At 49.5% G+C, this 27,646-nt stretch overlaps 1 protein-coding gene and 1 pseudogene across 1 annotated transcript in view; both read right to left on the bottom strand.

The window, feature by feature from the left end:
* KCNIP3 (potassium voltage-gated channel interacting protein 3) overlaps nucleotides 1-27,646 on the bottom strand; it is an 82,748-nt gene that overhangs the window by 26,577 nt on the left and 28,525 nt on the right. The window lies entirely within an intron of this gene.
* LOC115510880 lies at nucleotides 12,090-12,628 on the bottom strand (annotated as a pseudogene).

Here is a 27,646-nt window from a genome sequence, read left to right as displayed (position 1 = left end):
CCGCCCCGCGGGCCAGCGCAGAGCGGGCCTTCGGGGGATCGGGGAAGCCCTCTTTCCCTGGGGTATTTCCCACACCATCAGCCCTCGGCTCGAGGTTGAACTTGGCTCTGGTCTGCCCCCCGTTGAAAATAGAAAAGTTGGTATCCACAGTTATCCAGTTCTGGAAACCCGTGTGCGCTCCAGACTTTTGGAGGGAGTGTGGGCTTTGGTATTAGAGACTACAGAACTGAGTTTCACTCTTGGTTTTGCTGCATGACCTTGGTCGAGTCACGGACTTGCGGACTCCTCCACACGGAGGGGCTGGTGCCTGCCTGCCTTTCCGGATGTGGGAAAGAGCTAAGCGGCTGCCAAGTGCACGGGAGTGCTAATTCGTTTGTGGATCGCTCTCTTCCTGCCCAGGGGCGATGTGTAGGAAAGGAAGGAGAAAGGAAGGGGAGAGGTGGGGCCGTGGCAGGGCGGAGCCCGGGATCCACCAAGTATCCGAACTCCCGGACCTGAGGGCGGAAGCCGTGGCTCTCTGCTGCCCTCCGGCGGGCGCTGCACTCCCCGGGTGTCCTCACCAACCCCCAGCTGAGACCGCGGGAAGAGCGGGCTGCTGGGAACACCAAGTTCCTCAGTTCGCCCGGTGCTTTAGGAAATCCAGCCCCGCTCCACGCCTGTTTGGACCTAGACTCTGAAAAATGGTAGCTTCCATTTATGAACCTCTGCCACCCACTCGGTCATTCGTTCGACAAATACTGAACGGGTGATGCTCCCCAGGCACACAGCTCGGCGCCCGGGTGGGGTGGGAAATCCAGCGTGCACGGCCGGCCAAGGGTCCTTCTGGAGCTGGCGTCCGTGAGCCAAACCTTTAGGTTTACTTGTAATCCTTAAGGGCTCCCCCTGGGCGTTTCTCTTCCCCATTTTACAGTTCAGGAAACCGAGGGCTAGAGGACGGACTGGGGAAGACGCACAGGTGGAGCGCAGGCCTCCCGGATTCTAGCAGATGCTGACGCAGCCTAACGCACGGTTCCAGTGGAAACGGAGGTGAGAGGCTGCCGGGTGTCTTCTGGCCTATGTAGTTCAATCTCACTATTTAACACACCTAGTTAAAAGTCTGTTGTTGCAGACATTTTTAAAGAACTGTAAACGCACAGCTTTCAATTGCATTTATGTGGGCATGCGGTGAGTTTTCACTGACCAAAGAGGCAAGAGTTCCAAGCAGAGATGCTAATGATCGCCCGAGAAACGCGGCGCTGTTGGAGCACATGAGTTGCTAAAGTGTGTAAGTCTGGAAAGGCTCAAGAGCCTCCTGCACTCTAATTTACACACTTACGTGCTGAGCAAAATCTAGCCTGTGTCCCAGCTAGTTGACACCAATCCTCAATCAATGGTCTGGTGGAAAGTACATTATCCTCTCTAAGCCTGTTTCCTAAAATGGGGATGCTAATCCCACCTTTCCAGGGGTTTGTAGGGGATCAAGTGAGACAAGGGCTGGCCTGTGTCACAGGCTCTGATGGCCCCTTATGATGTGTTCTCGGAGCTGGGTGTGTACAGGGTGCCAGGTGTGAAACAGAACTGGGCAAGCAAAGGAAGGCATAAGAGGGTCCTCCTGAGGCTGGCCCCTAACCCCTGCTCCCCTGCCTCAGTTTCCCCTGGTGTTCCTGAGCATCTTCCCTGTGAAAGCTTCAATGGCTGCTCATAAACACTGAGCTATAAATGAGACATCGATCCCCTGGCTATGCAGTGTAAAATATTAACGATGCCTAAGTGGATACCAGGGATGAGAGCAGAATGTCCGCTCGGCATTAGCAGCCTGGGCCATGGGCCTAATGGATGGGAAACTGACTCCCCTGCTCTCTCACTAGCTTGGGGCCTGCCAGCTCTGGGGCCAACCAGGTCCACTGAGGCTGGGTTGATGGCCCTATCACACTCCCCTCTTCCACAGGACCTGGACAGGGAAGCTGGCAGACAAGCCCCCAGGCCCCATACATCCTCCCCACACCCACGAAGTGCCAGGCCAGGCCTTTCCCAGCTGCCTGTAGCTCCCCTTCTAGAGGGTCATTTGCCCCATCCCTAACATCCCCCAAGTGCCTCCTTCAGCCGGGAGCATACTGGGTGTTGACAGTGTTCCCTGCTGGCTCCCTGCCTTGGGGGATGGGGCAGGCTTAGGGGAGGGGCACATATGGAGAAATCTCTGCAGTGCAGGGTGCTGAGAGCTGCTGTAGAGGTAGGGAAAGATGAGGGGCAATGTGGAGGGAGCAGTCGCTCTACCCCAGATGATAGTAGAAGGCTGGGGAGTCCTGAGCCCTCACTTGAAGACCTCAGGGTGTCTGGGAGGCTCTGAGAGGCCTGGTGTCCTGGTCCAATTTAGAAAGTTTTTAGCAACTCAGCCTCAGCTGTTTTGGGGTGGGCTGGGACATACCCCAAACCAAGCCTTGCATCCTGCACCTAAGGTCATGGTCTTCCTATGCCTAGAATACTGATACCGCTCCAGCTCTGCCTCCAGGAAGCCTCCCCAGATTATACCAGCCCTGCATCAACCCCCTTCTCCTCAGAAGCCCCCTGGCCTCTGCTGCCTGAGCCATGCCACTCTGCTGTGTTTGGGCTGTCTGCCCAGACATCTTCCATGCCGTCCCGTGCTTCTCCTTTCTCACCACAGCTGTACTGTCAGCTCCTGTGGGTTGGGACCCTGTCAGTTTGACCAACATTCATTGGTTGCCCCAGCCTACTGACTACCTAGCTGCCTAAGGATTTCAAAAGGTCTTTTGACTTTTAAGGGAGGGATTGGACTTCACACATGCTGTTTGAGGGACCTGTTCCCGGCAAACAGCCCAGCAAGTTGTTCCTGTCTCAGCCCTCCCAGAGAGCAGGCCACCCTTGGTTCTAGGACATTCTCCTGGGCAGACAGACATCACTCAACTTATTTCTCCTTCTCATATTTCATAGGAACCAGACAAGAATGCCCTTGGAATTCCACATCCCAAAGAAACGCCTCTCGGACTCCTCCCCACGGATGTCCCAAGGCTCTTCAGATGCAGCGCTTACAAAGCTGAAGTATCAACCTTCCCCCAAACCTGCCCTTCCTTCAAGCTCCCCGTCCTAGGGGCTCAGTCCAAAACCCTGGTCTAGACCGGAATCTTCCTGTCCCATTGCTGCCCAGTCTACCAACACACCTTGGCACTGTGCGCCTTTCTCACCCCTCTCTGCTCCAGTGCCCCCAGGCTGGCCATGCCATTGTCCCTTTCTCCTGGATTCGTGATGCCAACCATCAATAGAGTGACCATCTCCACTCTGTCCTCCTCCTATCTCTTCCCCCCATTCAGCTACCAGAGTGGTCATCTCAAGATGGACATCAGGGCCTGCTTTTCCCTTGCTTACAACCCCTAGTGGCTCTCCGACTCGACCCTGGTTATGTTTGCCTGGATTCAACGACAGCCGTCCAATTTCCTTTGTGGAACCCCTTGCTCCCGCCAGCCTCAGGCCAGTGATTTCGGAGATTTGGGGATATAACTGGTCAATCACCACCAATTCCTCTTTTCCCACTGCACACCACCCCTCCACTGCCACAGGGATTGGTTCAAGAATGGGTACCAGCTGGGGGCCAAGACAATGACAGACCTCCATGAGTGGCCCTGGGACAAGCAGGAAAGAGGCACTCTCTTTCACTATGGTAGCTAAATGGCCACCCTGCCACCATGTGGGGACAGCAAGCTGGAGAATGAGGTTATTTCTTGAGAAAGCAAGACGAGTAAATAGCCCAAGTCCAGTTGACAATGTCATATGCCTTGACCCAGCTGTGCCTGATGGCACAGCTAAACCCGTATCTTTCAGTTACAGGAGCTAATAAATCCCCCTACTGTTGCTTAAGCCAGTGTGAGTTGGGTTGCTGTTCTTTGCAACCAAAAGGGTCTTGATCAACGTAACCCCCATTGCTCGCAGAACAGAGACCAAAATCCTTAACACGGCCCATAAGGGCAGCTGACATTTACTAAGCACTTACTACGTACCAAGCACTTCAACACCACTCAGCTTCTTCATTTCTCGCAGCTCCCAATAAGGTAGGGATTTGATAAGAGGAAGAGATCGAAGCACGGAGTGGTTCATTCTTTGCTTAAGGGCACACAGCAGATAATACACAGCGTCAGGGTTTGAACCCAAAGGATCCAGCTCCACAGCCTCCGATTTTAATTCAATCCTGCCATGCCCCACTAGACCAGTGTGGTTGGGCCCGTCCTCTCCTTCCTGCTCACATGACCCCAGCCATGCTTGCAGCTACCTGAGTGGGCCCCACTCTCCCACCTCTACATCTCTGGGCATGCCCTTCCCTGAGCCATCAATGCTCTTCTTCCTCCTCCTCTTCCTTTTCACCCAGCTAATTAGTGCCTACTTATCCTTTGGTTCTCGGCTTAAGCATCACTTCTGCCAAGTAGCTTCCTTGACCTGCTCCCCCTTATTGGTCTCCACCACACCCCCCCATCCTCTTCCCTCTTTATAGTTCTCACTGTGTGAGTTTAGCTATTTCCTTCTGTGTTCATTTATTTGTTTCTGTTCTCCCACTGGATTGTAAACTTCCTGAAGGTATAAGTATTACCTGCCTCGACGAATTTATGAAATAATTAATGGAACATCAGGTGATGCTTTTCCTCCGACTATTTTAGCAGAGGCTATCCTGGTGTCACTAGCAGGAGCACTGGACTGGGAGTCCAAGAGAACCAGGGCCAAGTCCCTAGTTCCAACCCTAACCTGTCAGCAGAGTTGGCTAAGGCACACCACCGCTCTGAGCCTTCCTTTCCTTCTTTTAAAATGTGGCCACTTGATGACATTTACCTGCCTGTCAGTAAGCTCTGAGAACCTGACAAGCTGATGGATGTGAAAACATCCCAAGACAGGCATGATGGGCCCTGTTCCCGGAGATGCTCCTTCCTCAGAGCCAGGATAACCTAGGAAGTGACACCAAAGGAGCCTACTTCTCTTTGCTTTATGGTATTGCCCAACTCTTCCAATCAAACACACTCCCGGGAGCCACACAGAACCCATCCACACAGTCTCTGCTCTGGCCCAACTTCAGATGAAATGTGGGAGGTTTGTGGCAACAGGTAACAGAAAACCTCCATTCCTTTAGCTTAACCCATAAGGGACTGTACAGTGTCACACACAGAAGTCCAGCAGGAGGGTGGCACCAGGGACAATCAGCTCAGATCCAGTAGTATCATTAAGGACCTGGGCTCATGTACCTACCTACATACACCTCCAGCCTCAAATCATCAACCTTACTCCTGCTCCCCTCATGACCACAAGATGGATGCCTAATTCCAGACATCACATCCTGACATGACAATGTCCTGGGAAAAAAGAAGGGACCATCTCTTCCTATGTTTCCTTTTTTATAGTGAAGAAGACTTACCAATTAACAACTGGGTTAATTCTTCTCATGAACAATTCCTCATGTTTCATGGCTGGAATTATTTCACATGTGATGCCTAAATCTGTTGTCAGTGAGAGGAATGAGACCACCACTGCAGGAGAGTCTGCTAGCTCTCCACCAAAACTCATTCTCCTCTCTTCTACAGCAAAAAAAGTACAAACTAGACACATGTTTGCCCAGTGGTGACAGCATTTCTCTGACCCCTTTGTAATCAGGTGTGGCCATGTGACTAAATTTTTGCCAGTGGACGTAATGGGTGCTACTTTGGGGATGGAGGCCCTAAGTCAGTGAGTGAGTCTCTAACTCATTCTGTCTTCTCTTTTCCTACTGGCTAGAACCCAGACATGTCAATGACCAGCCTCAGCCATGTAGATCACGACAAGTCTGGAAGGGGAGGAGAGAGTGGAGCCATAAGATGGAAGGGACTTGGGTCCCTGAATGACCGCATGGAACAGAACTGCCCACCAGCCTGGAACACTCACCCTGAGATGTTAAGGGAGAAAGAAATAAACTTAAATTTTTTTTCAACGTTTTTTATTTATTTTGGGACAGAGAGAGACAGAGCATGAACGGGGAGGGGCAGAGAGAGAGGGAGACACAGAATCGGAAACAGGCTCCAGGCTCCGAGCCATCAGCCCAGAGCCTGACGCGGGGCTCGAACTCACGGACCGCGAGATCGTGACCTGGCTGAAGTCGGACGCTTAACCGACTGCACCACCCAGGCGCCCCGAAAGAAATAAACTTAAAAAAACTCTCTTAAAGAAAGAGAGAAATGAGTTGAGAGCTGGCTATTTTGAAAATAGAGGTAGAAGGGAAGAGGGAGACACCATATACTGAAGGCTTCACAATGTTGGAAAAGCAAACACTTTTGGGCCAAACTATAGAAATAAGATTGTTGCAAAAAGCATTTTTCAAAAGTCCTTTGAGATTTATCAGCCAAACAAAGATGGCCTCAAGTGAGACACAACAGGTACAACAAGGAATCCAGGAAATAAAGCAGCTATGGGAGAACCATATTCAGAAAAGAACTTTGGTAGTGGTTCCTGAACACAAAACTGACTAGAAGTAAATGGACCAGAAACTGACCAGGTGTTTGAGGGAATTACATTGCGGTAGAAGCCAGAAGTCCGGCTCCCAAAAGCCTGTGAGTAATCGAGACCTACAATAACTCTGGGCCCTTCTAACTTGCACTAGCAGAAAACCTGGAAAGCTCTATGGCCCTGAAGGAGGACACACTTCCCAACACCTAACTTGAAATGTGGCTGAGAGGGAAATGGGCAGGGAATGGAAGGCAAGGCTGGGACCATGGAGGACAGCAGGCAAGGTGCTGGACCCAAAGAACAGAACTAAGGTAGGTAGTTAAGCTTTCTCATTCCACTGCCAGGGTGGATAGCCCGAGGATCCTCACTATCCAAATCGACACATATCTGAATTCAGATATGAAAGTTATTGTAGTAATGTCAGGTCATGGGCAGTATACTGTATCATCCAAATCTACCAGATTCCTGAGTTTTAGATAACAAGTATGAGAATTCGTGAACGAAATGTATTTCAGAAAATTATCTGAATCTGTTCAGTTCTTCAGTTCAGATATGAAGAAGTTGGCAGAGCCACAAGGTGGAAGGCACCTGGGCCCTGTATATCTGCGTGGAGTAGAGCCATTCACCAACCTGCACACCCACCTCAGGATGGTCACAGGAGAGACAAATAAACTTCTTTGTCCTTAGGCCATTGAGTTTTGAGAGTCTCATTGCTATAGCACCTGATCTAACCTAATTAATGCAAACGTGATGATTCAGATCAATCAGGACCAGGGCAAGGGAGAAGGCCCAGCTCTACTTGTAGCTAAAGGAGGAAGGGAGACACTTGAACCTGGGGCCAGAACCAGAGCTCTCTAATGAGGGACAAAGTAAGGGGTAGTTTGGGACAGACAAGCTACTATGTCTGTCTCTTTGTAGTATCTAGGCCCAAGGCCCACAGTCTTATCACCCTACCGACTGAGTAAAGTGATATCAAGTCAAGAGAGTCGACTTCCTCCAATGCAGGGCTTTAAAAAGGCTTTAGATTGTGTCTTACCAGCCTTTACTGATGCTCTCTCCTTGGGTAGGTCTTAAACAAGTCAATGCCACAAATATTTATTGAGCCCTTACTCTGTGGGTGGTCCTGATGAGCATTCTACATAGTTTTTTGTGAAGATCTTTCTTAGATGGGCTATTAGAAACGTTCCTCAAGGCTGAGAATATTCACTGCCATTGTCTGAGCCAGGTATCTGCTAGATGCTTTAAAAGAATTATCATCCTCATGTCAATCCTAATTATGAAGGAAATGAGACCATTTACCCCTATGGCAGAGAATTCTGGTTGCATAGACTTAGGATCTGTTCTTCCTTTCTTTCTCTCTAGCAGAATCCTCATTTTGTTGGGGGCAACAATGTATTCTGCTAAAAAAAAGAAAAGCATTTCCCAGCTTCCTTTGTGGCTAGAGATGGCCATATGACACAGTCTGGGCCAACGAGATATAAGCAGAAATCATTGGGTGATTTCTAGGAAACTACCTTAAAGAAAGTAAGACAGACTCAGCTGACATATGCCTTTTTGCCATTTCTCCTCAGTCTTTTCTAGAATGGGTTATGATGGCTGTACCTGAAGCCATGAGAGAAGGACACAGGTTCCTAAATTATGACTTGAGTTGCCAAACTAAACCTAACAACTACCTACCTCTGGATTTTTCATTGCTTGAGAAAACTAAACCCTGGTCTCATTTAAATCACCATCACTTATGAAGGAAACAATCAGCAAAACTAAAAGGCAACCAACAGAATGGAAGAAGATACTTACAAATGACATATAAGATAAAGGGTTAGTATCCAAAATCTATAAAGAACTTATCGAACTCAACACCCCAAAAATGAATAATCCAGTGAAGAAATGGGCAAAAGACATGAATAGACACTTCTCCAGAGAAGACATCCAGATGGCCAACCGACACATGAAAAAATGCCCAACATCACTCATCATCAAGGAAATACAAATCAAAACCACAAAGAGATACCACCTCACACCCATCAGAATGGCTAATATTAACAACTTGGGCAACAACAGATGTTGGCGAGGATGCGGAGACAGAGGATCTCTTTTGCACTGCTGGTAGGAATGAAAAATGGTGCAGCCACTCTGGAAAACAGTATGGAGGTTCCTCAAAAAACTAAAAATAGAACTAACTTACTACCCAGGAATTGCACTACTAGGCATTTATCCAAGAGATACATGTGTGCTGTTTCGAAGGGGCACATGCACCCCCATGTTTATAGCAGCACTATTGACAATAGCCAAAGTATGGAAAGAGCCCAAATGTCCATTGACAATGAATGGATAAAGAAGATGTGGTATGTATGTATGTATGTATGTATGGTGAGGACTGGGGCCAAGAAAAACAGCCCAATCATTGGGCTGGAGGGTGGAGCAACCTGGAGGTGGGGAGGAGAAGGGCAGAACAAACAGCTGGAGCCCTCAGTTGGGGATTAAACCTTTAGAAGGAAGCTCCCAGTCACAAGACTGGCAACTGGCAAGGAACAGGCAGACATCAGGCAAGGCAGGGACCTCAAAAAGCCAATGCGGTCAGCACAGGAGGTGGATGGGGAGGCAGGGGTTGTGAGGCACACCACCCATCTCTCTGTGACACTGCCTTCAGAGTATATTAAAAAAATAAACAAATCACCATTACTTAGGTTTTCTGTTCCATGAAGCTGAGGAGAAACTGAGGCTTCAGAAATGTACACCAAGTGCTCAACATTGGTAAGAGGCAGAGCTGGGGTTTGAATGTGCTCTGAAGCCTGGAGGCAGAGAAGCCCATGATGATAACAGGGAAGAGCTGGGGTGAAAGATGAAGGTAGCCTGCACCCAGGTAGTGGCAGAAAGGAGGGAACCTCCCTGAGAGAAATGAAGGAAGCTGACAGATTCTGTATGTTCCAAATGCAGCCTGGGAGGAAAAACTATAGTTTTAATAGTCTGCTCAAACAATGATTTTGTCATAACTTACATTTTTAACAAAATCTAAAAAAATATTGAGGGGTGCCTGGGTGGCTCAGTCTGTTAAGTATCTGACTCTTGATTTCAACTCAGGTCATGATCTCGTGGTTTGTGAGCTTGAGCCCCACGTCAGGCTCTGTACTGACAGTGTGGAGCCTGCTTGGGTCTCTCTCTCTCTCTCTCTCTCTCTCTCTCTCTGCCTCTCTCAAAAAAAATACTGAGATCGTTTTTAAATGGCAGTGTAGCATGGTGGTTAATAGTGCAGGCTTTGGGGCGCCTGGGTGGCTCAGTCGGTTAAGCATCCGACTTCGGCTCAGGTCATGACCTCGCAGTCTGTGGGTTCGAGCCCTGGGTCGGGCTCTGTGCTGACAGCTCAGAGCCTGGAGCCTGTTTTGGATTCTGTGTCTCCCTCTTTCTCTGACCCTCCCCTGTTCATGCTCTGTCTCTCTCTGTCTCAAAAATAAATAAATGTTAAAAAAAAATAAAAAAAATAGTGCAGGCTTTGAAAACAGACTGTCTAGATTCAAATCCCGGCTTTTCTACTTATTAGACATGTGACCTTGGGCAAGTAACTTAGCCTCAACAAGACTCAGTTCTGCAACTATAAATGGGAATGATAATACATATATCACTGAGTGAGTATGAGGGTAACATAAATTAGTGCATGTAAAGCACTTAGAACAGTGCCTTTCACCCATTTGAGAGATCCAACAGGGGATGAAGCTTCTGTTGTTATCACAAAGAAAGGATTCATCGTACATCCTGTTGACACTCAGAGACCAAGCAGGAACATAGGTGAGTTTAAATACATCTGTGTTTTTATTTGTCTTTAATTTTTTTAATGTTTATTTATTTTTGAAGCAGAGAGAGAGAGACAGAGTGTGAGCAGGGGAGGAGCAGAGAGAGAGGGAGACACAGAATCGGAAGCAGGCTCCAGGCTCCGAGCCGTCAGCACAGAGCCCGACGTGGGGTTCGAACTCACAAACCACGAGATCATGACCTGAGCCGAAGGCGGACGCTTAACCGACTGAGCCACCCAGGTGCCCCACATCTGTGTTTTTAACCATACAAATGACATTACCTCTCTCAGCCCCTGTGAATGCAGAAAAGGAAGATTCCAGTTACGATGAGTAGCTGGCATCAGACTTACCTTACCAATGAAAACAACTGTAAAGTCTAGACAAAACATGTAAAGCAACTATATGTAGACACTGGACATCAATTAACATAGGGTAATGATCCTTGAGAATCACACTAAATGATCCCCACATTCATTTCTTCTTTATTTCTGAGCATATTTTCCAAGATGCTGAGCAGCAGAACATCCTAGCACTGTTGGTCACACTGGATTCAGGAGATAGAGATAAGACTTCGAGACTGCCAAGGTGGCCATGATTTGAGAGGGCAGGAGTCTGGAAATGAGGGAGCCACAGAAAAGGAGCAGCCCCCAAAATCTATGAAAATATCCCTCGGGTCAATTGTTAGGCTGTTCATGAGCAGAGAGAGACTCCAGGAGGGCTTACAGAAAATAGCGGTTGGGGGGACTAAATCTCCTAGAACTGTGAGAAAATATCAAGGGTTGAGCCCAGTCAAACACTGGTGAACAACTTAGGCTTTCTGTTGAGGTCCCAGAAAAGCCATAGTTTAGGATTAAGGTAATTCCTCAAGAGAACAGCTACACTTCATAAATAAGAAAAAAGCTGAAACAGACATATGTTAACAAAGCCTAAAAGCAAGCTTGGACAAGAGGAGTGTGATTTGCCAGGAGGTTAACTCCTGAACAAAACTCAACACTCTTTTGAGGGAGAGAAGGTAACCCAGAGCCTCTACAACTTACCATTCACATGCATAACAAACACATCATTCAGCACGCAATAAAAAATTGCTAGACATATGAAGAAGGAAAAGTGGCTGATCATGAACTTAATGGAAGCCTACAGAGATGACCCAGATTTTGGAGTTAGCAGATAAGGACTTCAAAATAACTACAATTAGTATATTTCCAAAAATATAAAAGGAAATGGACCAAATGAATCCAAAGATGAAGTTTAAATTTTAACAGAGAATTGGGATCTTGCACCATTATGGTTGATCGGGGAAGCAGAACCACTATGAGAGATATAGAATAAAGGCTTTATTATAAGAATGAGACCTTACACAATTGGGGGAGTGGGGTAAGAAGTCTATGGAAGGCTGTTGCCTCCACATATGCCTGAAGTTGCTGTAGGTCAGCAAGACCAGAATATAGGGGAAAAGGCTGGATATGAAGGGAGAAAAAGTGAGAACAAACTGGAACCCATATCTATCTCTTACTGACTTTAACACTGACGACAAAGGTGACGTGCAGGAGAAGCAGACACTGTCCACGACATGAAACTGCACATGTGTCTGACCCATTATTCAATAACAAACTTCTTTTTTCTTTTTCTTTTTAAAAAATTGTTTTAATGTTTATTATTTTTGAGAGAGAGAGACAGAGAGAGCAAGCAGGGAAGGGGCAGAGAGAGAGGGAGACACAGAATTGGAAGCAGGCTCCAGGCTCTGAGCTGTCAGCACAGAGCCTGATGCGGGGCTCGAACTCATAGACTACGAGATCATGACCTGAGCTGTATGTAGTTGGCCGCCCAACCGACTGAGCTACGCAGGCACTCCTCTTTTTTTTTTTTTTTTTTTTATGTTGAAAAAATTTATATTTAGAGTTAGCCAGCTGGACTCAGTTTAGATGATCCCAATTTTGTGGGCAACATCCAAAGCATCATAGTCAGGAGCCAGTCGAACATATGCTTTCTTTTCTCCACCGGGCCTGATCAGAGTGTTGACCTTGGCCACGTCAATGTCATAGAGCTTCTTCACAGCCTGTTTGATCTGGTGCATGTTGGCCTTGACATCCACAATGAACACAAGAGTGTTGTTGTCTTCTATTTTCTTCATGGCTGACTTGGTAGTCAGGGGGAACTTGATGATGGCACAGTGGTCAAGCTTGTTTCTCCTGGGGGTGCTCTTTCAAGGATATTTGGGCTGCCTTCAGAGACACAGTATCTTGGGCCATTGGAATGTAGGTGACGTGCAGATCTTTTTTTTTATAACTGTGGATGCCTTTCAGCACTGCTTTCTTGGACTTCAAAGCCTTTGCTTTGGCTTTGGCTTTGGCTTTGGGAGGGGCAGGGGCTTCCTTCTTCACCTTTGGCGCCATCTTCGTGAAAGGGTTCAATAAAAAATTTCAAGGCATGCCACGAAAGAAGAAAATGTGATTCATGCTTAAGGGGAAAAAAATAGCCAATAGAAGCTATCTCTGAGCATTGCTAGATGTTGAATTTAGCAGATAAAGACTTCAAAGCAGCTATTATGAATATATTCAAAGAACTAAAGAAAGTCATTTTTAAAGACATAAAGGAAAGTGTGACTGGTGACTTAGTGGATGACGAATCTCAATATAGTGGCAGAAAACATAAAAACACTGTATGAAAATTCTGAAAACGGAAAATGAAATAACTGAAATTTTAAAATTCATTAGAAGGGGGGTGCCTGGGTTGCTCAGTCGGTTAAATGTCCTACTTCAGCTCAGGTCATGATCTTGCGGTTCATGGGTTTGAGCCCCACATCAGGATCTGTGCTGACAACTCAGAGCCTGGTGCCTGCTTCAGATTCTGTGTCTCTCTCTTTCTCTTCCCCTCCCCCACTTGTGCTCTCTCTCTCTCTCTCTCTCTCTGTCTCAAAAATAAACATTAGGCACGCCTGGGTGGCTCAGTCAGTTGAGTGTCCAACTTCAGCTCAGGTCATGATCTCACGGTCCATGAGTTCAAGCCCTGCATTGGGCTCTATGTGACAGCTCAGAGCCAGGAGCCTGCTTCCGATTCTGTGTCTCCTTCTCTCTCTGCACCTCCCCTGCTCACACTCTGTCTCTCTCTCTCAAAAATAAACATTAAAAAAAATTAAAAAAATAAACATTTAAAAAATTTTTAATTTTTTTTTACATTTATTTATTTTTGAGAGACAGAGCACAAGTAGGGGAGGGGCAGAGAGAGAAGGAGACAGAATCCGAAGCAGGCTCCAGGCTCTGAGCTGTCAGCACAGAGCCCGACACAGGGCTCAAACCCACAAACCATGAGATCATGACCTGAGCTGAAGTCGGACACTCAACCGACTGAGACACCCAGGTGCCCCTGCAAAAATTTTTTAAATAAAACTCATTAGAAGGACTCAACAGCAGACTTGAGCTAGCAGAAGAAAGTGTCAGTAAACTTGAAGATAGATGAATAGAAATTATCCAATATGAAGAAAAGAGAAAAAACATTGGAGAAAATTGAAATGAGTCTCAGATACCTTTAGGCCAATATTAAACATACCAATATATATGTGATGAAATTCCCAGAAGAATAGAAGAGAGAGAGAGAAACAAAAAACAAAAACAAAAACAAAAAGACAAAGAAAAAAAATTTTTTGAAGAAATAATAGCCAAAAATTCCCAAATTTGATGAAAAGCATGAATATCCAGATCCAAAAAGCTGAAAGAACTCCGAATATGATAAGCATGAAGATATCCCCACCTATCCACATCACAATCAAACAGTTGAAATAAAAAGACAAAGAGAAAATCTTGAAAGCAGCAAGAGAAAAATGACACAACACATACAGGGAACCATATGATTAATAGCTGTCTTCTCATCAGAAATAATGGAAATAGCTGGAAAGCAGTAGAATAACATACTCAAGGTGCTGAAAGGGAAAAAAAACCCATCAGCCCAAAATTCTCTTTTTTAATTTATTTTTCTTTTTCTTTTCTTTTTTTATGTTCATTATCTTTGAAAGAATGACAGAGTACAAGCAGGGGAGGGGCAGAGAGAGAGAGGGAGACACAGAATCTGAAACAGGCTCCAGGCTCTGAGCTGTCAGCACAGTGCCTGACTCAAGGCTTGAACTCGTGAACTGCAAGATCATGACCTGAGCCGAAGTCGGGCTCTTAACTGACAGCCGCCCAGGAGCCCCAGCCAAAAATTCTTTGTTTAGCTGAAACCATCCTTCAAAAATGAAGACAAAATAGAGACATTCCCAGATAAACGAGGAGAATTCATTGCTAGCAGACCTGCCTTACAAGAAATACTAAAGGAAGTCCTTCAGGCTGAAATGAAGTAATTCAAATCCATAGGAAAAAAAAAAAGAAGCATGGAAGCAATTTAAATTATTTGGATAAATTTAAAAGACTGAATACAGTTTTTTTCTTATTTCAGCCCTTAATTTCTTTGAAAGATATGTTTGCATAAGCCAATAATTATAGCACTGTATGCTTTGGCTTATAACATATATGAATGTAATATATGTGATGATAATAGCATATAGGAGAAGAGAAAAAAGACAATATGGTGGAGGAAATTTTTTATATTTTACTGGAATTAAGTTAATATTACTCTGAAGTAAATTGTTATGAATTAAAGTGTACATTGTAACCCCTAAAGGATCCACTAGGCAAGTAAGTCCAAATAATGCAGTGTTAAAAATCAACAGAGGAATTAAAATGGTACCTAAAAATATATATATTTAACACAACAGATATCAGTAAAGGAGGAGCGGAGAACAAAAAAGAGACAAATAGAAAACAAGTAGCAAAATGGCACATGGAAATCCAACCACATCAATAATTACAGTAAATGTGAATGGATTATAAGTGAATATCAAAGGGAAAAAAACCAGAAAAGAAGATAAGGAAGACGTGTAAATGAGCCCAACAAAGGTGTAATTGGAGCCCCAGAAGAAGCAAAGAGAGAGCAAGGGACAGAATCAGAATTTGAAGAAGCAATGGCAGAAAAATTTCCAAAACAGATGAAAGATATCAAGCCACATTTTCAACAAGCTCAACAAAACCAAGGTGGGGATAAATACAAAGAAAGCCACAGCTAGGCATATCATGGTCAAACTGCTGAAAACTAATGGTAAAGAGAAAATCTCAAAGGCATCCAGAGGAAAGAGACATTCAGGGACATAATACAAATGATGGTAGACTTTGTGACAAAAGCCATAGAAGCCAGAACACAATGGAATAACATTTTTTCAAAGTGCTCAAAGAGAAATCACTGGCCAACCTATAATTCTATACCCAGCAAAAATGTCTTTCAAAAAAGAAGGGCAAATTGAGGCATTCTGAATTAAACAGAAACTGAGAAAATTTATCATCATTGTGATACATTCCACAAGAAGTACTAAAGAGATGAAGTGTCCGAGGTCAGAATCAACTTCTGGGAATAAGTTTTTGCCCCTTACAGGCATCATGGGATCTCGCCGCATCTTGAAAATCCTAGAATCAGGACCAGTGATCTCTGGAAGGAAAGGAACTTCATGTGCCTTAATTGAGCAGTTCAGCCTCCCATGGTTCTCATGGTCTGGAAAGATTTGGAAGGCATGAGAAAAGTGAGCTGCTTGATATGTGGACAATTCTCCAATTCTTACTGTGGTAGTGGGCCCCTCACTGCCTACTTATGGAAAACTCTCTTTTGCTTGCCCAGTGACCTTGTTTGTTTACACCTTGGTCAGGAAGAGAGGATATCTCTGCATACCTCCATCTGCACCCAAGGCATATCCAAATCCTCATCTAATTTGGATATTAACTCCAAGGGTTTATAAGAGTCTAGGAATAGTGAACAGGTAATGGAAAGAGGGACACTTGAGGCCACCTTGTCTTCAGAGCCCCTCCCCTTATCTCACTTCTTAGGTCCCTGTGATAGAAGATTCCTATTCCCTCTCTCATTTGGAGGACTTCTAATCTCTTCCTATGTCTTTTCTTACCCTTATACAGGTCCAGTCCAGAGGAACCAACCAGCCCCAGAATGACAGGACTGAATGAGGCCAACTATAGTTCTTCTCAGCAACTTCCCTGCAGACACTTACAGTTTGTACAATGTCCACCATGTGAGTCTGTGAGTTTCTTTGGGTAAATTTATTTTTCTTGGCTGAACTTGGCTTTCCCACCTCTCTGTGTTGGCAAGAGGACCGGGTAACGGGAAGTCAGGAGATCAAAGGCTCTGTGCCCTAAGCTATGTTGCTTCTCACCTCCTTGGGCCTTGGTTTCCTTATGTCCATAGCGGGGGGAAACACTCCTTAACCCTTGGCCCACCCCCTTGTATTGTTGTGATAATCAGGTGTACCCATGTAAGTGAGAGTGTTGTATATGCTAAGGGGCTCCATGCACATGTTAACTAGTATATCATGCTGAATCTAGGCTGGGGCCCTGTGCACAAAATATACACAGGAAACATTGTTGGCCAACTCAGAGTCTGCTTGTTCTCCCTGGCATTCACCCCAGTCACACAGGGTCATCAATCCTCATGTTTTATGACACTGATGCTAAGTGCTCTGAAGTCACATCCTTGCTGCTGATCTGTAAAGAAGTTTGAACATAAGCATTTCTTTGTTTGAACTCAAGCCCAGGGCCCAAGGGTGTCTTGGGGAATTTCCATTCAGGACACTTCGGTGTTGGTGTCTCAGCTCTTGTGGTGGCCTCTGGCAGCTCAGGGAGGTATGCTTATTACAGATGCCCTGCGTCAGCTAGATGTGGATGAATGGCCTGGGAATTAAAACCTTGGGGTCTGAGATGGGAAGCAGCAGGGGAGAAGCCAAAGCCCTGGGCTTGGGGTTGGAAATCCTAGATCTGAGACCCGCCCTTGCCTCCATCCCTCTCTCTGAGCTCAGTAAAGCAAGGGAATTGAGAGCTAATAATAGTAGCAACTTCTTGAGTGTTTACTATGCAGGTGCTCTCCTAGGCGCTCACATGCATAATATTGTTTAATCCTCGCACCTCTGTTACTATCCCCATTCATGACTACAAACCAAGAAGCAAGGGATTCTAACCTGAGCACGTGTCCCATGACGGCCCTTGGCAACACTCAAACATTTCCCCTTCTCGGAGGACTTGCGAGGCCATCATGGAAGAGGGGTCAGGGGCCAGAGGAGTCTGTTAGCTAGACCCAGGGGAGGAAAAGTGGTTTTTGAACCTTCCTTCAATCCAGAGAGACGTAGGATTTCAGAGTTAGAAGGAAGCTGAGCCTCATTCATGCATTTACTCATTCAACATATATTTTACTGAGTGTCTGCTCTATGCCTGGAAGATACAGCATTAAACGTGGCACACACAGCAACTGGCCTCAAGGAGTGTATGTTCTAGAGGGGGAGACAGACCTTGAGGCGGCTATGATGGGGCAGGCCAACGGTGGTGGTGGAAGACATACTGCAAAGTGCACCATCCCAAACCCAAAGCCCAGAACAGGTTTCCCAGAGAGAGCTTGAACATTTCCAAGACCAGGTCTGAAGGCAAAGAGGATGTGAAGGGGATTTGACTAAGTAGCTCCAGGATAGGAGAGTGGGACCTGGAGTGAGCAGGTGGGGGCTGGGTGGGGACAGAAGGTGAGCTGGTATAATGGACTCTGGAGAGAGCTGAGCCTTGGCAGGGCCAGGCAGGGGCCAGAAGGTCAAGGTAAGGGTTTGTTCATTCATTCATTCATTCATTCATTCATTCAAGGCTTTATTCCGAGGACAATGAAGCATTTGTCCTCTCTCCTCTCCTTACCTCTCCCCTCCTGCCCTGCCCCTTTCCTTGTAAAGACCTCTTTAGCTGCTACATGACCAGATTAGGACTGCAGTGATTTCCTCCCAGCTCCCATTTCACAGAGGAGACAGTGAGGCCCAGCCGGGGGCTGTGAAGTCACACAGTGGCATAGTGGGGACAAACGCCCAGGCCTCTCAACTCCTTGGCCAAGGCTCTTTCCTCAGCCCTCATCCCCCCCAGACTTGAACATATAAAAGACACTGGGCAGCACCCTGAGGGGTGGGAGGCGCACTGAACACCCCCACACACGACACACAAACTCTGGCTGTCCTGTGCTATACCCAAGGACCAAGGCTCGAGGACAGCCACACACAGCCTTGGAGTGAGAACCCTGGTCGCCGCTCAACACAAACATTTTTACCAAAAGAGCAGACTCTGGGGTCCAAATTTCCAAATCATATATGAGAAGTTGAGTCTATAGAGCTGCCCATCACAGCCTGAAGCACAAGTAGACAGAGGATTTAGTGACGGGACTCACACGAAACCAGGTATTTCAGATTCATATGACCACACATGCAGTGTCACATCCAATGTTTTCTTTGGCCCCTGAAACCTGGAAGACAGCCAGGGATGGAATTATGATTCCCATTGAACGGATGAGAAAATCAAGGTCTGGAGAGGCAAAAAGTGTTCCCAACTGTCACAAAAACAAAATTTGTTCAACCTCATCTGACTGGTACTTCTCAAACGTATCTGACCACAGAATCGCTTGTCACGTGACACGCACTACTATCCCACGGGCCATCCTTGGAGAGACACTGTTCCACCACATAAGCTTTCAGGGAGTAGCCAGTGTGCCTCAGTTAGCATGGCCCCTAGCTCTGGGGTCAGGCTGAACCAGGAGCAGATCTTCCTCGTAGATGCAGGGCCCTGGAGAAGCCCCACTTCGTTCTCCCCAGGCTTCCTCACTGCATTGCTGGGAAGATTAAACGAAATGACTCTCACAATGGTTTCTATTAATGAGTATTTCCTCCTCTCTGTTCTCTCAACGCCTGCTTACTCTTTTTAGTTGCAAGTCTGTAACTGCCCCATGACCCTATTCTTTTTCATATTTTCATCTCTTTCTCTTTCATTATATATGACTTGATAGAAATTCTAGGCTACCGAGTCAAGCTCGTTAATTTGCTTTATTCAGGTAACCATTCTGCTATTCAACCCATCTACGACATGTTCTCTGTTTCAGCAATTACAGTTTCTCTTCCAAGATCGTTGATTCTTTTGTGTGCATATGATGTCCTCTTGGATCTCTGAGAATATTTATTATACTTTTCCTGTTCTACACTTTTTCTTTTGTTTGTCTTAGTGACTCTATGGATTCAGGTGTTCCTTCTTCATTTCACTGAGCTTTACGCTTCTCTTCGATGTTGGTTTTCCTCAAAAGTTGGGTGGCTCTCAGGTACGGATCCGTGTTTGCGTGTAAAGTGCGTGTAGACCTACCCCTGCAGGGAGGATATGGCAGAGTAGGATGGCTGACACGTAGGGTGTACCTGTGGTTCGTCTTCTGGGACTAGGCTCCCTGTGCTTTGGCATCAACCAGTCAACCCAGGGACTGCTTGGCCTCTTAGGTCCACATGCCCAAACTTAGCTCTGGAATGTCTTGCGGACCTTTGTGCAAAGACAGAGGGTGGGGGTGGCCCTCCCCCAGGTGCTCCTAGTCCCCTACCCCTTCTGCTATCTGTTGCCACTCACCCAAGTCTGAAAGCTGTGGCACTTCCTATGCCCCTTTGAGCTGTGGGTTCCCCAGATTCCTCCTTCAGGGTGATCCCACCTGCCTTCTGCCTTTTGGGGATTCCTCGCAATTTCTGGCTCTCTGAAGGCACCCCTTCCTCATTCTTTTCTGGTTATCTTTTCTGTCCTTCCTGGGAGAACTGGAAGCAGACGTGCACTGTGATCACTTGGCCCAATCTCTCTTACCTAACGTAAATAAAGCACCAGCCGTGGCTCAGTCGCTGTAACTCCTTCCTATGCGATAAGTGAGTATGAGGGTAACCCTCGCTAAGCCCTGGTGGGTGCCCTGCCCTGAGCAGAGATGCCCACTGGATCCTGCCCCACAGTTGTGCGTAGTCTGGTTTACCCTCTGGCAGGGATGCTACGGGGCACTGAACAAGGGACCTTGTAGAGGCATACAAGGCATACCCAGAATGCAATGGGAAGGGAGAGGCCCTGAACCACAAACCCAAAACCAACCACCTTGGCTGCTGCATACATTCATTGTTTCCCTGAGATCCTTAGTGGAGGAAATCAACAAACAGGGAAACTAACAGTCAAATCTCTGTGGAGAGTCCAAGTGAACCAATATAGGCCTTATATGTAGATATTTAAATGATGATTTAAATATATTTAAATGATGGACTCAGTAGTATCAGCTCCCCAACAGTATCTCAATCAGTACTGACCCCAATCGGCACTGCATCTGGTCCTGGCCTCAGTAATCACTTTGTCACATGCTCCTCGTGGGCCTGGCTTGGGGTAGCCTTTCCAGGGCTTAGGAGAATCAGCGTGTTTCCCTTATGTTCCGAACCTCCCCAGGTTCCCCTGTTGCTGCCTCCTCCCTCCATCTGACTGTTGAGATTAAATTTCTCTTGATCGAACTGGCTCAGGCAAAGGGATTTATCTGCCCTTAAACTAAACCACAGGAAGAGAAGGGGACAAAAATGACCAGAAAATGTGTTCTCAGACCGTTCTCCACCTCTCACACCCAAATGGCTTCTTCTACATGGCTTGGTACTTGGCTACTAGAAGCCGCCAGGCCTCTGTGTCCCTGCATCTCCGCTCCAGACACAAGGCCACTCACTGTCAAAGGACCTGGAAAGGGATCTCATTGGCCTGGATGGGCCAGGTGCCTGCCCCGGCCAGCGGGTACTCCTGCCGTGGTTGGCCCAGCAGTGTCAAAGGGACCACGTCTAGACTGAGAAGCATGGACAAGCTGAGAGCCCTTATCCCAACCAATAGTTAGAACAGGACGGAGGTTGCTTTCCGGAACACGGAGAAGTGCTTTTCTTGATAGAATAGACGATAGAAACCTTCTGCAGACATCAAGGCCAAGCTCAGGGGATGGGCACAGGAGCCATGGGCACAGGGGAAAGGCACAGGAGACCTTTCCATGTGTGTGTGTTTGTGCCTAGCTCGGCCCTGGACCACTTTTGTCCAGTCTTTTGGCTTTAAAGCCTGTGTATGTGCCAAGGACTCCCAACTTTCTCTCTCCAGTCCTCAAGTATCTCATATCCCAACTGCCAGCTGTCTCCTCAACACTTCTACTAGTCCTTAGCCGTCTCAAACTTAACGTGCTACCGCTGAGCTCCCCACCCACCCCCCCCAACACAAGACCCGCTCCTCCGTTTCCCACCACGGCGAACAATCGTTCAGATCTCCAGATGCTCAGGACAAAACCTTTGACCTTGTCGTTATCTTTGACCTCCTCCCTTTCTCTTACACCCTGCTACCACCCGTCTGTCGGCAAAGCCTTTCAGCTCCACCTTCAAATGCTTCGGGACCAGCCTGCTTCTCACCACCTCTGGCACCTGCACCCTGCCCAGCCTGTGTGCCTGATGACCACGAGGACCCCACCGCCCTCCCGGCGCCGGTGGCTTATTCTGCTCCCTTAGCAGCAGCAACAGCAGCGGCAACAACAGTGGGAAGGGTGGGCTCCAAACAGGAGGCACCGTGACCCCTCACTGCTCTGCTCAAATCCCCAGGCCCCATCTCACTCCCACCAACAACTGAAGCCCCCCACCCCTACCCTGTGACCTCTCTGAGCATCTCCCGGTTCCCAGACACAACAGCTCACCCCTGCCTCTGGGCTTTGGCCTGTGCTGTCCCTCTGCCCGAAAAGCTTTCCTGTAGGCTCTTCTCTCCCCACCTCACGTCTCTGTTCAAATGTCACACATTCCCTCCAAGCCCTTCCCTGGGCCCTCTACCCCTCTTCCCTGCTCTGCGTAATTTCTGGAGCCCTGTTACTTTCAAATATAATATTTATATACCAATCTCATGTTATGGCCTATAAACTAAAGCGATTTTGGTCTTAGATCCCTGTTATGTCCCCGGGACCCAGAACAGCGCCCGGCAGACAAGCTTGATGGCTTGTTGAGTGAATGGACAGCTGGATGGTCTCAGCCTCGCCTGGAGCTGGAGGGCAGAGGAGTCCTGGATGTTTACACGGGACCCACATCCCCCGCCCCCCCCCCCGGGACCTCACAGGGACTGGGAGCCACAGTCTTGGGGCTCTGGCCCAGAGGCCCTCTGCCATGGCAGCCGCTGGGCCAGGTAGGGCCACCACAGACTGGTTCGTTCCTTGCTGCACCTGCCGTAGTGTCTGCCTCACTGGGCCTGCCCTCCTGGCCACGAGGATTTAACTGGGCAGATGTTGTGCTTCAGGGAGGGTCAGGCGACTCTTCCCTAGGCCCCCCGTGCACCCTGACTGGGCCCGGACGGAGAAGGGAAGTAGAGCCCAGAGTGGTTCTATTAGCAGCCCCCATCATCCTGCCAGGAGGGCGGGCCTTGGACACCGTCCATTCCCCCCAGACTCTCCTCCCACTCCCCCCCCCCCCCACCGTATGGAGATGGTCCCCAGGAGAGGCCAGGAAGCACTGCCAGCCAGGAAGCCCAGCACAGGAGACCTGGCACCCGGGAGACACTGTAAATAGCGGTCAGGCTCCACCCCCCACCCCCAGCCCAGGGCAGGAGCAGTTTCTGGCCTCAAGTGTGTACAGAGACCCACTCAGGATTGGCCTTCCCCGTCACCTCAAGCTGCCCCCAGGCCCTCACCCCTGCCCTCCCCATTCCTCAGCACTGCAGGGCTCCCCGGGGAGCAGCAGCCACACCTTCTTGCTCCTGCTTCCTCCCCACTCAGCCCTGCGACTCAATTACTCCAAGGCTCTCCTCCTCACCGCTGCTGCCAACAGCCGGAGGTGGGGCATACGGGCACCCACCAGGCCCGAGCCCCTCCCGGAAGCGGTCACAGGCAGGGCCTGGAGGCCTGGGAAAAGGGTGAGCCCCTGCCACCCCCGGCCCCCCCAGCCGGGAGGACGGGGAGGTGGACCAGCACAGGGACAAAGGCCCTGAGTTGGCATTTTCGGGTTTGCGTTTGGAGACAATTAGGAGCTGAATTATTAAAGATGTGTGAGAGAAGAGGCTGTTTTTAAGAAAGCATGAGTAAGCAGGGCTCTCTCACAGCAGCACACGGGATCGAAGGCAATCAATTGCCATAATGGCTGTAAATATTTACTCGGCTTAACTGTGAACGTGTGCGCCAGCCACGCACTTAACACAGGGGTCCATGCCCAACAGACCCCAGGCAGGCCAACCAGAGGGGTGCAGCTTCCGTCTCCTCCCCGTGTCCCCTGCGGCAGAGGCTCCCTAAGGGCCGGGGCTTTGGAGTCAGGTACAGCTGGGCTCTCCTAGCTTGGCCTCCCTGGGCAGGCTGCTAGCTTCCCTGAACCACAGGACTCATCTGTAAAATGGGCTGCTGGAGCCCACTTCAGTGCATGTGAGAACTGGCAGCGTGACCCCCAGGGTGGGGGACGCTCAGCCTGCTGGCACAGGCCCAGTGGGTCCGGGGGGACATCCGCATGGGAGCAGATGCCAGGGGCCCTGGCCTTACCTCGGACTCGTACTTAGTTAAAATACAGGACCAGCTTAAGTCTCAGAAGTGGGGTGCTCCCAACTGTAGCCCTATAAGTAGGGCATGACTGGTGGGGGACCACACGAAGGCTCAGCCTTGAGTGGGGAGCCAGCGCATTTACTATGTACTCGTCGTGTGCTGGGCACTCCTGAACCGAGTCTGTGTCTTACTTGCTCCTTGCCGCGGGCCCAGGGAGGAAAGTTACACATCGCTCTTCGTTTTACAGGTGAGGAAACTGAAGTTCAGAGAAGTGAAGTGACTTGCCCGAGGTCACACAGCTGCTAAGTAGCAAAGCTGGGACCACACTCCTACCCTTTCTAGAAACCTCTAGGCTATGCTGGGACCCCCTCTCTGCCCTCTCCTCCTCCGCTGTGGCACTCCCACCACCAAGCGGTGACCCGGCCCCCAGCCAACAGCCTTCCTGCCTGAGGACATATCTAAATACTGGCAAAGGCCACTCCTCTGCCAGGGCATGCCCTTCCCGGAAGCCCCTCCACCCTGAGAGCTTGGCTCTGAGGGGGCCTGCAGGGGCCAGGCTGTCCCAGGGATCAGGGGTCCTTCTGATGGTGGACTGAGGATGTTGCTTCCAGAACAGCGCCTGGTGTCTTGCCCCAACACACAGGCAGTCTCAAAGCCCACCTCGTTCACAGAGGATGTGCGGATGGGGAGTGTGCACGCTCACGACACGCATACGTGTGCAGCTTAAACAGCACGTTGAGCACAGACCCAACTCAACCACTTCCCGTGTGAGTTCAGTGCTTGGAAATGGCTCAGTCGCCCATCGAGTACCCTGCTGCCCAACTCGAGGTGCTGGGACAGAGCCCTTAGCCTCTCTCGCTGGGCCCCTCATACTTGTCAAGCTGAGACACTGGAGCTCAGACAGCTGTGGGGAGTAGAGAAAAGAGCACCGACCTGAGAGTTCCCAGACCTTTGGACAGTTCACACTTCCTTTCCAGACCTCAGTTTCCCCATTTGTGCCTTGAGAACTCAGCGGGTCTAAGAGGAATGCCACAGGGGCTGGGGGAGGGGTGGGGTCTGCCATTATATTTGATTCATTTTCCCGGGCCCAGGGAAGATTGGGGGGGGGCGGGATTTTGAGATCTCCAGTGGCGGGGGACCGCAAGGATAAACCACACCTAGACCCTTGCCTCTACTCCCATCCCTCCAGAAGGAGCCGGGCTCCTGGAGCTCCAGGTTTACCCAGCACAGGCTGGCACCAGGTCCCCAAACACTGCCAGCTCAAGCCTAGCCCTAAAGCCCAACCATGGCAGGTGTGTTTGTGGGGGGGGCTTAGCGAGGACCCTGAAATGTAGGGGACGGCAGAAAGGAAGGTCACCCAGCAACCGTTCCCTCCCAGCCTGTGCCAGGCTTGGCACTTCGTGGATGTGTGTTGAACGGACGGACGGACCGACGCACAGATGGACAGCTTTTCCCTCTCTAAGCCTCGGGTGCTCCTGGAAGGTGGGGGTTGACGGTGACGCCCACCTAGCAGGATCAGCCTGATCGCTGCGGGGGCCCAGACAGCATGCTCTGTCGCCTGCAGTTCCCTCCTCACCTCCCCCAGACCCGTGCTCTGGCCACAGCCCCTGCGGAGGAGCCTTGCAAACAAAGACAATGACCCCTGGCTCCAGGCACATACATTTCCTACGTGTCGCCTCAGAGCCTTCGGAGTGGGATCCCTAAATGCAAGGGGGATGATGGGAGCCTGGGGTGGGCGAATCGATCCCTAGAACTGAACTCGATGGGCAGCCTCCTGTGGTCCTGCTCTACACATGTGGGAAAGCTCGAGGCTTAGCAGTCAGGCCGGAATCCCCCAAGCAGAGAGCGGTCTGCCCAACACCATTTGGTCCAGCACCTGGTATGTGCCCGCACCGTGGTGATATGACAGGCAAGTCCTCTGGGGAGGTGACGTGTGAACGGAGTCCCGAAAGGGGGGAGAGCCCACCCGAGCGGACGCTCTGGGCAGAGAGGACAGCATGTGCTAACATCCTGCCGAGGCAGAGCGGGGCGCTGAATGTATTTAAGGTTCGAGGGAAACCGCTGAAGGGTTTTGGCAGGAGGACGGCTTATTTATGTTTTGCAAAGCTGCTTCTGGCCGCTTGCTGGCTGGAGCCTGCACTCTGGGGGCCACCTCTGGGGAGATACCTCAGCCGGGAGGCAGGAATGAGAGAAGGAAGCAGGGATGGGCGGTAAAGAGGACTACCCTCTGGTGCTCTCCCCCAGGGTTACTGGCTGAGGAGGCGGGGGAGTCTGTGCTCCCAGCGAGTGCACACTCCAGCCCAAGGCCCCGGGCCCTCTCCATCTGCCTGACCTGCCCCCTACCCAGGCTCCTCGCTCCCCACTTGGGGCAGCCCCTCTGTTTAGGGGGCAGGGGATGATGGTGGCCTTGGCCCCATGAGCCTCCCACCTGGGTAGGGACCCTCCGCATGCAATCACCCTACCCAGGCTCCGGGCTGCTCACAGCTTACAGGTTTCTGCCAACCCTTCCACTCACTGCTCTCTGTTTTCTTCTAGAAGACTTAGAGGCGGTACGAGGCTTTCTCCTGCTGGACGATGCAGGTCAATACTACTGAACAGTTGCTTCCTCGGTTGCTCCTTTCTTCCTTCCGCTCACTCCCTCACTCATTCACTCATTTTCTGCTCCGGGTTGCACTCTCTTCTGAGGCCTGTGCCGTCTCTGCCACTCCCCACTCCGGTACCAGGATTCTGGTCACCGCTCAGGCTCAGTCTTCAGCTTGTCCTTCTCGGGGAGGGACAGCTCTCGGCCGCCAGAGTGGGAGGGCCCAGGCTTGTGGGGAGAATGTCCTCCCTAGGTCCCAGCCAGGACACCTGCCTTCCCCACCTTGCCCCTGGCCTCTGCCTACCATTCCCACCACTGGAGCCCCCTTTTCAGCGTCCAGCCCAGCCTCAGTCAGGCTTTTACAGACCCTCCTATATCTGCCCCCCAAATGTGGAAGGGGACATACAAGTATCATCTTTTATTTTGCAATGCAAGGGCATTAAAAAAAAATTGTGACTACTCTGTCTCTCGGGCATTATTCCAGGGGGAAAAAAATGAAGATGTAAACCATTGAAAGGGAATATAGTTAGTTTACTAAGTTGGTTCACCACTTTCCTCATTTCACGATGGAAACCCGTATCAGCCTACAGGCTGGTGGTCAAGAGCCTAGTCTGTCCATCTTGGGAAGCATTCGTGTTAGATTACTATAGGTAACCTGCCACCCCGCCGTCAGGCACAAGCCCAGGGTGTGGACATGGCCTCTGTCTGAGCCTCCCCTCATCCACATCTGAGCAGGATGATCAAAGAAGGCCTTCCTATGTAACACTTAGGATTCACCCTGCCCTCCTGAGACCTCTGGGGGTGACCCAAGAAGGAACCATTGTCACCTGAAGGCATACTGAGTCCCAGCAACAGGGACAGGTACATCATGGGCAGCAGAGAGGAGGGAGGCCTGCTGGGGAGAGGGTCCCAGCCTGTCCTGGGCTTAGCTCAGGACATCAGAAGCCAGGATGTGTCCCGGAAATGAGGCGGAGGAACTCCAGATCCCTGTGTCCCTGTGCTCCAAAGATGTGGTGGTAGGAGGGAAGAGCTGGTGCCAGAAGAAGGCAGAGCTGGTGGTTTGAGATTAAAATGGTCCGGGGGGCGCCTGAATGGCTCGGTCGGTTAAGTGCCTGACTCTTGATCTTAGTTCAGGTCTTGATCTCAGGGTTGTGAGTTCCAGCCCTGTATTGGGCTCCACGCTGGGTGTGGAGCCTACTTTGGAAAAAAAAAAAAAAAAAAAAGGAAAAAAGATTCAAGTGGTCCATTGTGGCAGACGTGTTGGTTCCTGCTGCCCCCTGGTGGGCCTATGGGGAAATACCAGCCAAGAGAGACCCTTTGGCAGAGAGGCAAGGAGGGAAGGAAGGAAGGCAGGAAGGTTGGCCAGGCCAATGGGCACGAGCCTTTCCAGCCTGTGAACATCTGCCCAGGACCCCCAGTTGCTCAGCCACCAAGGTTC

The sequence above is a fragment of the Lynx canadensis genome, chromosome A3 (genome assembly GCF_007474595.2).
Source record: "Lynx canadensis isolate LIC74 chromosome A3, mLynCan4.pri.v2, whole genome shotgun sequence".
NCBI classification, from domain to species: Eukaryota; Metazoa; Chordata; class Mammalia; order Carnivora; family Felidae; genus Lynx; species Lynx canadensis.
The sequence above is the reverse complement of the archived record's forward strand: the minus strand, read 5'-3'. Positions and strand labels throughout refer to the sequence as shown.